Raw genomic sequence first — 15445 nt, 5'->3', positions numbered from 1 at the left:
GGGCAAAGCACAGGCCTGTGCACAGCTGTGCTTTGAGTAGTGGAGATTGCACCAGTCGCTTCAGGTCCATTGACCTCGTGCAACTCATAGTTCCATTACATTCGATAATTGGTGCCGTCATTCACAAATATATAGCTGCCCTTCGCTGCGTATATAATTACAAAGGGTGCTTTAGCATGGCTTTCTGGTGGACCTCAGAAATGTGGTATTTACCTGGGATCTGACATCCAAAGCCAGCAGTAGGGCATACTTGTGCACTGCAGAAGGAGCTGGAAGAGCTATTCAGCGTCCCTCAACCATTTCTGGTCAGGGCATTCAGCCATTTTGTACTGTTGCAACTCTTTCTTAGAGGAAGCCTTCAATGGTCCCCTGTTTACATTCCAGTGGTTGCAGTAAGGTAGCCGGTTTGCTAAGCGTCGTCTCCAGGTGCAGAGAGATTGCAGAGGTAATTACAGAGGAAATTCCCTAACCATAGTGACAGTACCTCTATGATGAGCTCTTACTGTGTCATTTACCTATTCTCCCACATAAGCCCTCAAATACCATCCTTCACATGAGTCAAAGCCTCTTGTGAAGATGCGTGTTTGCTTGCAGAACACACCCTTGAACTTGGGCTACCTTCTGCACCGTTTCTGCAGAAGGAATTGAAGTAATGACAGCATTTCTAATGAAAGAGGACAACAATAAATATAATAAGAAACCAAATAAGAACCTAAACAATTGTACCTATAGATGCAAATGAAGATGGCCACAAGATCTTGGATTCTCTGCTTCCTTAAAGTGGCCATCTGCCAGAAGGTTTATGCTGGAGAGAAATGGGACATTGGTGTTTTAGCGTCATGGGGTCTTAAAAGCAGATTTTTAGTCCTGACCCGAATTTGAAGAGTTGAAGTTGAAGTTGGATTTACAAAATAATTCCATCCTGGGGTTTTAGTCTCAGGGTGCACCAGAATTCCCTGGAATTGGCATGTTAAAACCACTGTGGTTTTCTCCTAGGAACTGGATGCCAACGGAGCCCACTACAGGGGTTTGGATGACTCAGAAAGAGTCATACTTTGTAAAACCACTAGATAAACTGCTTTTTTACACATCTTCTGCACACATAAACACACACGTAGTTCAATAGATTACAGTAAAGTATTATATTCAATGCGGAAACACCATTTTCACTTCTTTATGAGAGTATACACTGTACAGTTGACTGCAAATGTTTAGACATCCTCCTTCAGAGCAAAAATAAGTGAACAAATTATCTTACATGTAAAAATTCTGCCTTAAACCCATCCGTGCAGTGAACACACACATTCACACAAGTGAGCAAACACACACACACATTGAACAGTGAGTACACGTGCCAGAAGCAGTGGGCTGCAGAGCAAAAGGAGCTGAGAGGGTTAAGGTTCTTGTTGAAGGGCCTAACAATGGCAGCTTGAACCCACATCTCAGTCAGTGAAAAACAGTTCATATAGGCGAAAACAACCCAAACAACCATTTCAATGCAAAATTAAATGGTTCTTTGCATAAATGGTTCTTTGCAAAAGATAGATCAGATAAACAAATTGTAACTATGTAAATCCAGGTTATATCCAAAAATCACATTTTGAGACCCTACACCTATTATAAATAAGGCTAAGCTAAAAAACAGTACCTATACTATATGTCAAAAGTATTGGGACACCTGCTAATTCATAGTTTTTTTCCCGAAATCAATGAATGAGCCCTTCTAACTCTTGCCTGGCATTAGATATGGTGTCAATAGGTTTATGTGTTTATCTGTTCTAAAGAGTCCTATTCTATTGGAAGTACTTCTCTACAGGGACTAGACAAGCTGTGTGTGCATTTGCACATCTGTCTCAGCAATAGGTACAACCTAAAGTAGCTCTGATGTGTTTAGTGGAAAGGTGGGATTCTCCGATGACAACAGACACCCTGCCCCCACCCCACCATCAAACTTTAACATTCCAAATAGCAAAGTTCCTGGTATACAACTCACCCCAGATATGGGCTATTCAGAAGATATTGCACTCTAGAGAACACAGCCCAATACTAGGGCTCTCGTACCCCTCTAGCTGACCCCATGGGCATTTGGCCCATATGTGGCTGCTTCAGCTGTGTGCCAGCAGGCAATGCCTTTCTATGGAGATGTATGCGTGCCACAGAACCCTTGTGTCAGCAATGGGTGCACCTTCAAGAGGCTGAATTTACAAATTAGAAGGAGTGACTGTAGACTTACAGTATATATGGATATATTTACCAAGGCAAGTCTGGAAACATTGACTTGTATTGCAACAGGGTCACCCTTTTGGTTTAGCTGCAGGGCTGAGGAAGCTGGCATGATTCATTGCAGCATGCACTTATCCTTTGATGTGTTCTGTCTCCTCCCTCCATCTTCCATCCCGCCCTGTCAATGCTTTGAGGTGCAGCTTCCAGTTTTATCTAATAGATCACATTTGATTTGAGTCCTTCAGCTAGTTTTTTTTTTAAACCGACTGATTACTGAACTTATATTTTCCATAAAGGAAGATTCCTCACCTACGATTGGCCCCTTATTTCAAACAAATGAGCCTTTTCATGCAATGGAAAATTCACACACTCAAGGCATCCTTTTTTTGAAACATGAAAGTGCACAGAATTCATTGCCATCACTGCTCTACTGCAGGAACCGTGACACTGTGTACTTTAGTCTTTGCCAGTAATGTGTGCTTGGAGGTTGCCTTGCTTGCCTTGTGTACTTTGACTACTACATCTTCTCACTTGTCACGTTCTCTGTGCCTTTTTCCAGCGCGAGTGTCTGATGTCACCGAGCAGTCATGGGAACCTCCAAAAATGATATACCACTGGACCGTTTTTGTCACAGTTAAACTTGGAGACACCAACTTTGTAAAGCTAACAACAAAGAAAGCTTCAAGTTCAAACAAAGCCACCGCTTGCGCCCATGAAAGTTCCTGCCCTCAGAGTTCCAGCGACTCCGGCCTAGCCGTGCAGCTAGCAACAGGAGAACTCCACCAAAACAAGCACACCCAGTTCCCCTCCAGCTCCTGATACTCAGATGCCTGTGCTTTAGATGCTGCAGAGCTGTAATTTCATGTGCCGCTGGCTGTATCCGTGGAGATTTATTTTGTGTAAATACATGCTTTACTTCCTCTGGATCCCACCAGCAGATGGCAACCATTAGTCCATCTTACTTTAAACAAAATACGGGCCGATATAAATACTTTGCTGACCACTTCAACGTGTGCGATCAGACTTCTGTCTGCAGATTGTTGCTCCACTTGAATGCAAAGTGTGCTCTGTGTGTAGGGAGTGGACCAAAATAGCTTCAAGTGCAGGCTAGCCGAGTCCACTGCATCCTTCTGGTGATGTGCTGCAGGGATTTCCTTGAGTCATAAGGGCGTCCAGCAAGTGAGTGTGGTGGTTTCATTTTCAGCATGCCTGTCCTATCTATCATTCGCCTTTAGACATGTTTCAGACTGTGGAGCACCTGCTCATCTTTCAGCTTTTGCCTTGGACTTACAGTTACTCACTAAGTTTGCAGGACTAAAAACCCGAAGCTGAGAGCACATATGCAGTAGTGTAATGATTTGGCACTGCAGCCGAAAAAAAAAATGAAAGAAAATAAGGTAAGTTAGAAACGAAAACATGTGGTGAGAGCTTAGCATATGTGTAAGTGCTTTTGACAGCTGCAAGTTTGACTTATTATTGAAGCTAATGGCATGACATAATCCCTAACATGCTTCAGAGTAATGCGTCATGACTAGCCAGGTATCAAGTAGAAGTTACATGCACCTTGCCACAATGTCAAGCTGTCCAAGCAAGAGTGTTCCTTAGCGTATTATTAAGGTATCATCCTTTTCAGAGAAATGCAAGAAATTAAATCGTCATTTACTACTGCAACTCAAGATATGAAGGTACACTATATGTCCAAATGTTTGTAGACACCCCTTCTAATGAATGCATTCAGCTACTAAACTGCATCCACACACACCCAGAGCCTGTCAAATCCCTGTAGAGAAGTATTGCCAATGAATGGTACTGATACATTTATTGAATCTATTGGCACCATTCCTCTGGAATGATGGTTGGTGTTCCATCCAATATGTTTGGGATGAGTTGAAGATGAGGTATGGTGGTGAACATCCAACGTCCTGGATCTCACGAATGCATTTGTCGCTGAAAGCAATCGAATCCTCACAGCAATGCTTCAAAATCTAGTGGAAAGCCTTCCCTGGACAGTAGAGACTGTTACTCCAACAGTATATAATTACCTTGATTTCTAAAGAAACAATGAATGAATGAATTGGTGTCCCAATACGTTTGTCCCTGTAGTGTTTATGCAATGTTTGTGTCTAAATTTGTCATTACTGTACAAAATATTCCAACAACCAATCAATAACCACAGTAATCTTCATTTCTCCCCAGTGTTAAACCATGAATGACTAATCTGCATAAGGTAGAAATCTGCTCATCTTTTTCTGTGCAGCTGCCAGACACACACCGTGGACATACACCGAAATACACATTCATGTTTATACAGCGCTTTGGTAAGGTGCTTCAGTGCACGTGTGATCTACAGGCCCTGGCTGTCTCTCTCTTGTAGTTCAGCCCATTAAAACAGGGCCTGGTTTTAATATTTGTCAGTGGTGGCAGGGATGTCAGTCTCTCAGCTGTGGCTTCTGCATTAGTGTCAGGCTCACAGCTGGAGGTGGCCCTGGGAAGAATGCGAGCATCGTCCCTCTCTTTGTGCCTCATTACGACAGGTCCGGAGGCACACTGAGGGAGTGCACTGGATCAGTTTCCCTCTGTGGTGCTACAGATTTTTCAACAGCCACACACCCCTTCCTCTGCTGGAAACTCTACAGAAGTGTTAAAAGTTGAGCCTATCACATTCATTGGCCAGGACACTATTAAGGCCATTATTTGGATTTCCTTTAGAGGGGCATAGTTTATATGATACACCCCAGGATGGTACGTGCAATGTTCATCAACCTTTTTAGGTCCGTGCCATGCAGCTAGAAAGTTTGACTTTTTTTGTATTTCTGCCAATATTGACCTGAAATATGATTAAATTTTCATCAAGTCCTATGACAAAAGTGTTGGGATACCTGCGTAATCATTGAATCTCTTGAAATCAACGGTATAAAAAAAAAGTTTATCCTTCTTTTGTTGGAGTAACTGCCTCTACTGTTCAGGAAAGCTCTCTTTTTTTGATGCCCATTGGATTTTGATGCCCATTTTGAATACGCTGATGCCCATTCTTCCTTAGAAGACTACTTTAGCTCAGTGATGTTGGTAGGCATCCTAGCATGAACTGCTCTTTTTTAAAGTATTGCATTATTCCTTGCCTATTCCAAAATGTTGAACTTCTTCTCCTTTAACCTCTCATTTATAGACTTACTTATGCGCTTAGGGTCATTGCCTTGCATTGTCAGTCATGCTTCAGTTCATGAACAGATACCCTGACAATATCCTGTAGAATTTCCTAACGCACTCCAGAATTTACTGGTCCATCAGTAATAGCAAGTTATCCAGCAAAGCAACCCAAATCATACTGCCACCACCATGTTGAACAGTTGGAATGATGCTCTTACACTGAATGCAGGGTCAGAGTCATTCAATCTTCATCAGTACTGCACTGACACTGCTATTATGGGTTACATTAAGGGGGTCATGAGGAGGAAAATAGATGCCTAATCAAAAACCTTTTGGACTGGTGTAGCAGGAACCATCTGCATCTACACATTTTCATGATCAAAAAGATGGTGGAACCAGAGCCAGTCTTTATAGGGGCTGCACCTTAATGAGCTCAGCTGGTCAACAAATGTAGACACTGTGTATTAAAAAGGCAAAGCCGACTGTACCTCCTATGAAGGATCAAGTCCTTGATATCTGTGATAAGATGCTGCAGATGTTTTACCAGTAAGCAATGGCTATAGTTTTCTTCTATGCTGGCGTATGCTGGGGAGGAAGCTTGAGGGACAAGTACTCAAACCAGGTAAAGATGTACCCCTGCCAAGGTAAAGGAGACCTATACACAGGGGCGCTGCCAGGGATTTTGAGCCCCATGAAAAGATATAACACTGGGTCACACAACTCAATTCAGCCAGAATACTCAATTAATACATTTTATAGGGCCCCTGTTAGTCACACGTCTTTAGAATCATACTAACCACTCCCACCCCCCACCCCAAGTGGCACCCCTGGCTATACATTGACCTTTTTAGCTAGCAATGTCAACATCGCACTACTGTGCCTTTGCACTAAAATCTTGCAATCTATCTATCTACAAAGCTATCTATCTACACAAAGGTTTTGACATGAAGTCCGTGCAATTTATGCCACATTATAAGTAACAGAATGCATCATTTAGTTTTCCATGGGCTTATTTTCTGTAACGCTGGCCTGGTTTTTGCACCAGCAAGAAGTCAAAGCTTGCGAGTCTCTTAATCGTCATTTCCTTTGCTAAGGAAGTCGTAATCATTCTAAATGCTTTAAGTTTCTTGTTTCTAAGACACTTTAACAGCACACTTGAGTGAGTTATGGAGAGTCCATCTGGACCTACTGTTTTATTAGCTCTTACTAGGCGTACTTAATTACGTCTCCCCCATGAGACAACCTTGGCTTCAGAAAGTAGAGGGGCCTGTTAAATATTTAGCATTTGCATTTAGCATTTGTTACAATATTGGATAATGGAGGGCAGATTTGAGCATGCAATTATTCATGATGCTTCTTACGGCTTCCTAAACTGATACTTTCAAAGCCAGGATTCAAAGACTTGGACAGCGCTGGTTGCTCAGTGCAATAAATGACTATGTATTTAATATGACGTTCGGAAAGAGTGCTTGTAATTACACAGTTGGGCAGCTGTTATACGCAGCTGGATATCATAGTCATATACTTTGCATGAAATTGTTTCACTGTGTTTACAAATGTTTAACTTAAGCCTGAACTGTAAGTGAGATTGAATTAAAGCGCATAATCTCCAGATTTCACTCTTATAAAAGCAGTTTTAGTAGAGCTGCCCCTTAGAAAACAGCCAAGCTTATAGAGCCCTAAATCGACCCCGTTCAAACACAAACACTGCCAAGAACATTAATCTTGCTTTTTTATGGTGGCTGAAAAAGATGGTTGATCCTCTTACAGTTGAATTGTCTTTTCAAAGTATCTGCTTGTGCAATTATTCAGAATTAATGAAAAGATGAAATAAAGAACACACTGGAAGGGGCTGCATGTACTGTTCTTTTTATAGTGGGATATATTTATATATATATATATATATATATATATATATATATATATATATATATATATATATATATATACTGTAAATTAGCATGCCTTTTATATTTGTGATAACAGAAGGTGCTTTCTTGTCGCACAAAAGAGACACTGGAGAGTAGCAAAAATGCAAAAAGCTGTTTTTCGCAACCAGCCTGCAAGAAAATGCACGGTTTAGAGATTTCAGGATAAGCTGATTTATTCAACTGAAAGGCTTTTTATCACAGCTGAACAAATCCCATCACTAAGCATCGTTTCAGACTGCTGAGAACCTTGCAAGATTGAAAGCCGTTGGGTTTGACATGCACAAAGCTTTCGTCATGCTTGTCTCAATATCTAAACTGATTCTGCCAAGAGCAGAGGTAAGGGCTAAATTAGCTGAGGACTCTTAGAGCAACAGGCATGATAGCAGAATGATCATCATTCTCACACTTGATTTAGCATGCAGTGTACTGATGGGGTCCATACCAGGACAAGTCACAATTTTCCCGTGTTTTTGACAATAATAGTTTAAGGTAGTATGTAAAATTGTAAAAGAATCACTCTCTAGTCAATTAATTAAACGTAATGCATTTAAATACAGTATATTTCCCCATGCAAGAGTTTGGACCCCTCCCCCATTCACAGTGAAGTAAGTTACAAGGCATTTTTAGAGCCTGTGTTATGAAAGAATTGGTGTTTTTTGTTCCTGGGCTCCCCCATACAGCTGGGGAGTTTACCTTACATTTACACCACTGCCATAAATGCAAATGACGCTTTGAGCGGCCTCTCATGGACATATGTTGACAAGCTGAGAGATACAAAACTGACACTGGAAGGGAAAGAGGCATGTGGACTTAGGTGGTGGAGTAATATTACAAGGTTCTACACAAACATGACTCAGGGTATGCTGCGTTACACAGTGTTACACAGTTCTCACGAGAGGTCTTGTGCAGCACCACCATATTGCAGCAGCTACATAATGTTGGATCAGGGAGCATTTAAAGATAGAACAATACAGAACAGCCAATTAGATCAGAGCTCATGTTAATCAGCATCATGACTGTTTTAGTAATGTGTGTATCCCACATTACTGCCATAAACGCTTTAGAAAAATGTAGCATATGGGCTCTTTACATTTGGCAACCTCTTTTCCATAGTGTCGATTAGAAAATTAAACAAAACTAAGTGCTAGCTGATGCCAATCTAGAGCATACATAAACTCCTGAAGAATGAATGCTTGAAATTATAATCACACCAAGCTGTAGTAGTACATTTACAGCATTATTACTGGCCATGTGAACAGTAACAACAATCACAATACTCGTTCTGAAGGTTTCTGATTGCTGAAGCTCAGTTGTGACGATATAGTTAATTATTTCGTCAGAGAACGAAAGAGAGAGAGAAAGAGACCAAAAGAAAGAGAGAAGGAGAGAGAGAAGATTATATGTCTTTGTAGTCAATGCATGACATAACCTTTTTAATTTAGAATATACCAAGGTCATAGTCTTCCTATAATAACTTGGAAGTAACCAAAGACAAACAGAAACCTTTAATCTGACTTTCAAAAATAGAGCACTGGCTGATCGGCCCCCTTGCCAAGTGGGCACAGTTTTTTTAGGTCTGTACGGTCATATGCTAAACATGCTCGGCCACATGAAAGCAGGGCCAATGTGGGCTGCTGCAGCACAACGAGGGATCTGCAGCGTGCGCAGCCAAAACGCCTTTAATAGAGGCAGCATGTGTGAGCTGAGCCTGTCCCCACATGTCCCCGCGCCATAGGAACACTACCTACCACACTGAGCCTGCACAGACTGCAGCACTGCACAAGAACCTGCAGAACACTCAACACTTACGAGGAGACAAGATGAGAGAAGATGACAGTGAAGGATCTCCACAGGACAAATGAAGTCTGATCCAGATTTGAGGCTGGGTTAACATGTTTTTAATGGTTCAATTTATTTGTTAAAAGTATAGTATAGTAGTTTTAGTAGTAGTAGTAGTTGTAGTAGTAGTAGTTGTAGAAGTAGTTGTTATTGTTGTAGTAGTAGTTGTTGTGGTAGTTGTTCCTATAGTAGTAGTAGTAGTAGTAGTTTTTGTAATTGTAATTGTAGTAGTAGTAGTTTTTGTAATTGTAATTGTGGTAGTAGTAGTAGTAGTAGTAGTAGTTTTTGTAATTGTAATTGTAGTAGTAGTAGTAGTAGTTTTTGTAATTGTAATTGTAGTAGTAGTAGTAGTAGTAGTGTTTGTAATTGTAATTGTAGTAGTAGTAGTAGTAGTTTTTGTAATTGTAATTGTAGTAGTAGTAGTAGTTTTTGTAATTGTAATTGTAGTAGTAGTAGTAGTAGTAGTAGTTTTTGTAATTGTAATTGTAGTAGTAGTAGTAGTAGTAGTAGTTTTTGTAATTGTAATTGTAGTAGTAGTAGTAGTAGTAGTAGTAGTCTTTGTAATTGTAATTGTAGTAGTAGTAGTAGTAGTTGAAGTAAAAATCTCCAAAATGTCTAAATGTCTCTTTACAGGAGAAGGAAACATCTGCTTAGCGTTCACTGGAGGTCTGTTTATCAATATACTGTTTTGGTGTGTTCATCAATATACAATACACAGATTTACATTAAATCTAAAAAATGAAACATGAAAAAAACATTTTTTGCATGACAGAGGCGATATACTACATGAAGAAATAAAACATTTACATGAATAAATAAAATAAAATAAAATAAAAAGAATCAATAAAATTCCAAGCAACTTAAATTCTTTCCTAAGGAAATAGTAAAGAGTGCAGCTATTTTAGTGATGGCAGTATTTCTTAAGAACAAGAGTGAATAATGAATGCAGAACAATTTGAATACAGAATTAAAGTGTGCACTTTAGTCCTGACATGTATATGCATCAGGTGTTATACACTTAGTTATGCTCTCAGCGCAGCTTGGTATGCTCAGCATATGTAAAAATCTTTCAGAAAAGATTTTCTCCTGCCAAGAGCTGGTATGTTAAATTTGTTTTCTGAAACAACTTCATCGTGAGTGACTTATGATGTCACTCTGTGTTTCTTTTACTTACTTTTAAGAGTATGTCATTTCCTATTCGCCTCAGATTTTGTTGTAAGTTTTTCCAAAACTCTCATTTTGCCTAACTGCATCCAGCCATTCAGTGTCTGCTCTTCATTGGGCCTTCTCCCCCCTCACTAAACCCCACCCCCACCCCTCTCCGCAAACTGTGCAGCCGGAGATGTGATACGGCTCTTTGTCACAGGCTTCACTTCGGTGCGAGAGCGTTTAGCTTAACTACTGGAAAAACACACAATCGGGATCCGAAAGGTGTTTAAGCCTGTGTGTATCCACTATATCAACAGCTCCTCCAGTGGGTTTGCGGCAGGTCAGCCACACAGCTAGCTGTAAGTCAAAGGAGAGGAAGTGAGGTGATTATGTAACTCACACCAGAGGATGTGTTGTTCTAGAGCAGTGGCAGATCCTCAGAGAGAAGGCTGGGGAGAAATTTGCTTGACAAGCAGAAAAAAAGAGAAATTGACTTTTGATGAATTTCTATTGAGACTATTGGTGTGGTTTACAAACTGAAAATGCACTGTATGTCCAAATGTTTGTGGACACCCCTTCTAATGACACAGAAATGCAAACACTAGTCCCTGTAGAGATGTTCTGCCAATAGAAGAAGACTCTCTGGAGCAGATAAACATGAACCTCTTGGCACCATGACTAATACCAGGTGTGGGCTGGAGGGGTATAAAGAATTGAGCTGTGGAGCAGTGGAAATGTGTTCTCTGGAATGATGGTTGGTGCTCCATCCAGTATTTTTCAGATCATTTAGAGAGTTGAGGATGAGGTGGGGAGGTGATAATCCAACATCCTGACCTCACTAATGTGTTTGTTGCTGAATGCAATCAAATCCTCAAACAATGCTTTAAAATGTAGTAGAAAGCCTTCCCTGGACAGTTGAGATAGTTACTCCAACAAATGCAGGGTGAACTTTTTAAATAGCCTTTTAGTTTTTGGAAGAAACAATGAATGAGCAGCGTCTTAATACTTTTGTCCATATAGTGTACTTTTTGAAACATTATAACAACAATTATTTTTAAACAGGCTAGTTTTGCAACTTGCTTTACGGGCTTCAGTAATAAACATTAATAATGTCCACATACCACATCAAACTCTTTCATTTTCCAAAACGCGACGATAAAGGCTTTAATTATTGTAAATTGTTTATCATAATACTTTTATTATTATTGCAGGTATATCCAGTATGATCCGGCTCTTATTTTACATTTTCCCATTATTCCCCAATTGTATATTTCAGTATGCCTGTGGATCAATCAAACTCCATAAGTTTATCTCCAGAAGGAGATAAGATTTTAGAGAGGGTTTAAACAGGTGTTTAAGGTTTTAAGAAATGCATCATCAACTGTAAAAAAACTAAAAAGTCTCTAAAAGTGTTCTTAAAGTGTCCAATGTGTTTCACAGAGACCATGATGACTGAAATCCTAAGAGGGCAGTAGTGTTCTAGTCACTTGTGAAACCACACTGGCACACAGACAAATCTTTGTCTGTCCTCTGTGCTTTTATAAGAGCAGTTAATTTGGTCAAAAGCCTTTCTAAAATGTTTATGTTCACACTGGGGGGGACAATGTGTCAGCATGGCCCTCTGACCCCCACTTCCTAACACGCATTACACTGTGAGAACAACCACGCCGGACCCTCAATTAGGTCAGCCCTGTGAGCGAGCTAGGGTTTCTCCTCACAAATGTAAGATTTATAAACATCCTGTTAACAAACTGATCGCCGAGATAGCACAGACGAGACAGCAAACATGCACACGTCTCTCCGTAGAGTGTCTGCACACTTATCAGAGACAGACAGAAAAGAAGAGTAAAGGAGAGAAGAAGACAGAACAGCAGTTTAAAGTAGAGCAGAGTAAAGGGAGAAGAGCAAGGAAAAGTAAAGTAAAGAATGAGTGAAGATGAGTAAAGTAGAGAAGAGCAAAGAAAAGTAAAGCAGAAAAAAGTAAAGAAGAATAAAATAGAGAGGAGTAAAGTACAGAGGAGTAAAGTAGAAGTGTAGAGAGGAGAAAAATAAGAGGAATAAAGTACAGAAGAGTAAATTAGAGAAGAGTAAAGTAAAAAAAGAGTAAAGGATAGAAATGTAAAGGGAAATTACTAGAGAATAGGTTAGTTAAGCAGATGAGAATAGGGTAGAAAAGGTGAAAGGTAGAGAGGGAAAAAATAAAAAAGAGAGAAGAGTAAAGTAGAGAGCAGAAAGGGAGAGAAGAGTAAAGTAGAGAGAAGTAAAGTAGAGAGGAGTAAAATAGAGTTGTGTAAAGTAGAGAGGAGTAACATAGAGAACAGTAAAGTAAAAAAGCATAAATTAGAGAAGAGTAAAGTAAAAAAGAGTACATCAGAAAATAGTAAAGTATAGAGGAGTAAAGTAGATAGGAGTAAAGTAAACAAGAGTAGAGTAGAGGGGAGTAACGTAGAGAAGAGTAAAGTAGAGAGGAGTAAAGGTAGAGAAGAATAAAGTAGAGAAGAGTAAAATAGTGAAGAGTAGAGAAGAGTAAAGTAAAGAGGAGTAGAGAAGAGTAAAGTAGAGAGGAGTAAAATAGAGAGGAGTAAATTAGAGAAGATTGAAGTAGAGAGGAGTAAAGCAGAGAGGAGTAAAGCAGAGAAGAGTAGAGAAGAGTAAAGTAGAGAGGAACAAAGTAGAGAAGAGTAAAGTAGAGAGGAGTAAAGTAGAGAGAAGTAAAGTAAAGAAGAGTAGAGAAGAGTAAAGTAGAGAGGAACAAAGTAGAGAAGAGTAAAGTAAAAAAGAGTAGAGAAGAGTAGAGAAGAGTAAAGTAGAGAGAAGTAAAGTAGAGAGGAGTAAAACAGAGTTGAGTAAAGTAGAGAGCAGAAAGGGAGAGAAGAGTAAAGTAGAGAGAAGTAAAGTAGAGAGGAGTAAAATAGAGTTGAGTAAAGTAGAGAGAAGTAAAATAGAGAGGAGTAACATAGAGAACAGTAAAGTAAAAAAGCATAAATTAGAGAAGAGTAAAGTAAAAAAGAGTACATCAGAGAATAGTAAAGTAGAGAGGAGTGAAGTAAAGAAGACTAGAGTAGAGGGGAGTAACGTAGAGAAGAGTAAAGTAGAGAGGAGTAAAGGTAGAGAAGAATAAAGTAGAGAAGAGTAAAATAGTGAAGAGTAAAGTAGAGAAGAGTAAAGTAAAGAGGAGTAAAGGTAGAGAAGAATAAAGTAGAGAAGAGTAAAATAGAGAAGGGTAGAGAAGAGTAGAGAAGAGTAAATTAGAGAGGAGTAATGTAGAGAAGAGTAGAGAGGAGTAAAGTAAAAAAGAGTAGAGAAGAGTAAAGTAGAGAGGAGTAAAGTAGAGAAGAGTAAAGTAAAGAAGAGTAGAGAAGAATAGAGAAGAGTAAAGTAGAGAGGAGTAAAGTAGAGAAGAGTAAAGTAAAGAAGAGTAGAAAGGAGTAAAGTAGAGAAGAGTAAAGTAAAGAAGAGTAAAGAAGAGTAAAGTAGAGAGGAGTAAAGTAGAGAAGAGTAAAGTAAAGAAAAGTAGAGAAGAGTAAAGTAGAGAGGAGTAAAGTAGAGAAGAGTAAAGTAAAGAAGAGTAGAGAAGAGTAGAGAAGAGTAAAGTAGAGAGGAGTAAATTAAAGAAGAGTAGAGAAGAGTAAAGTAGAGAAGAGTAAAGTAAAGAAGAGTAGAGAAAAGTAAAGTAGAGAGGAGTAAAGTAGAGAAGAGTAAAGTAAAGAAGAGTAGAGAAGAGTAAAGTAGAGAGGAGTAAAGTAAAGAAGAGTAAAGTAAAGAAGAGTAGAGAAGAGTAAAGTAGAGAAGAGTAGAGAAGAGGAAAAGTAGAGTAGAAAAGTGTAGAGAATAGAGGAGAAGAATAAATAAAAGGAAAGAAAAGAAGAGTAGAGAAGAGAGGAGAAGAGTAAAGAACAGAGAAAAAGAGCCGAGTATAAAATATAAGATTTAAGAAGACATGAAGAACAGTAGAGTTGATTAGTGAGTGATCAGTGAAAAAAAGAGTCCTGAACTCACTGCCTAAATCTCCGTAAAGAAAGACCTTAATGAAAGGTGCAGTTTGATGTAGTTCTCAGGCTGTGTAGAAATAGGATTACGGTTTCAAAAGTGGAAAGTAAACCATGACCATGATTGAAGTACAATTTCCTAAACAGCACTGACGTCTTCCTGATGCACAACACCCCTGACAACACACTTCAAAAAGAAAACAGTACACCACAACGCACAGCATGGCGAGACAGTAAAATTACAGATTAGTCATTTTAAAGGTGATACGGAACACTCTGGGTAAAGCAGTGTGAATTATTCTCTTCACTGTTCCGTTAAAAGTTGCTGCTAAAAAACAAAAACAGTTCCTCGTAGTCAGGGCCCTTGAGTCTCACCGCCGTATCAGCAGAGGTAGGGTTTGAAGTACGGAATAACATGGAACACATGTGAAAACATATCACAGTCGATCACAAATAGGTCATTCCAAATGAACAGAATATAAAGCTCTTTTCATGTTTTCACAACCTGTAACACATTTGAGATATTGGGATAGAAGTTTCTATTTTCAGATACAAATTGTCCTCAGGTCTGGAAACTATTTGAGCTTAATAAAGCATGGCAGGCACCTGCATTGTGGTTTTTCTTCACGGCAGAAAACGTTCAATTTAATCAAGGATGTAAGGCACAAGAGAAGTTCTGTATATTGCTTTCCTTTTCGCCCGATGTATGCTCCTTGATTTTGACTTAAGTTGTGGGAGGATGAATGATGTTATTTTTAACACACAGTGTGTGTGAGCCTGTAGATAGTAACCAAAGTCATGTGTTGAAAGGTTCAAGTTCAGAGTAGAACACACTTAGAACAAAAGAAGAAAGACCAGGAGTATCAGGTAACTTACGTGGAGGTCCATTTATTTGTTTAGTTTAGCTTTTTGCAGATCTATGAAAAACCTCATATCTCCAACTTTAGAGAAGACTGACAAAAAAAACTCTGAACTGTCAATGGAAGTCGATGTAAAAAGATTTTATTCCACGCCATTTTGGAGCATTTCTATTGGTCCATTCATCATGAAATTTTAATACAATTTAAAGGACAAGACTGTGACAAAACATGAAAACTGCGAAAATGGAGACTGGACAATATATATATCTGAATGTTTACTTTTCAGGGTCTGTTTACCCCTGCCAAT

Source organism: Salminus brasiliensis, chromosome 10 (assembly GCF_030463535.1).
Source record: "Salminus brasiliensis chromosome 10, fSalBra1.hap2, whole genome shotgun sequence".
Lineage (NCBI taxonomy): Eukaryota > Metazoa > Chordata > Actinopteri > Characiformes > Bryconidae > Salminus > Salminus brasiliensis.
This window is presented reverse-complemented; position numbering follows the sequence as displayed.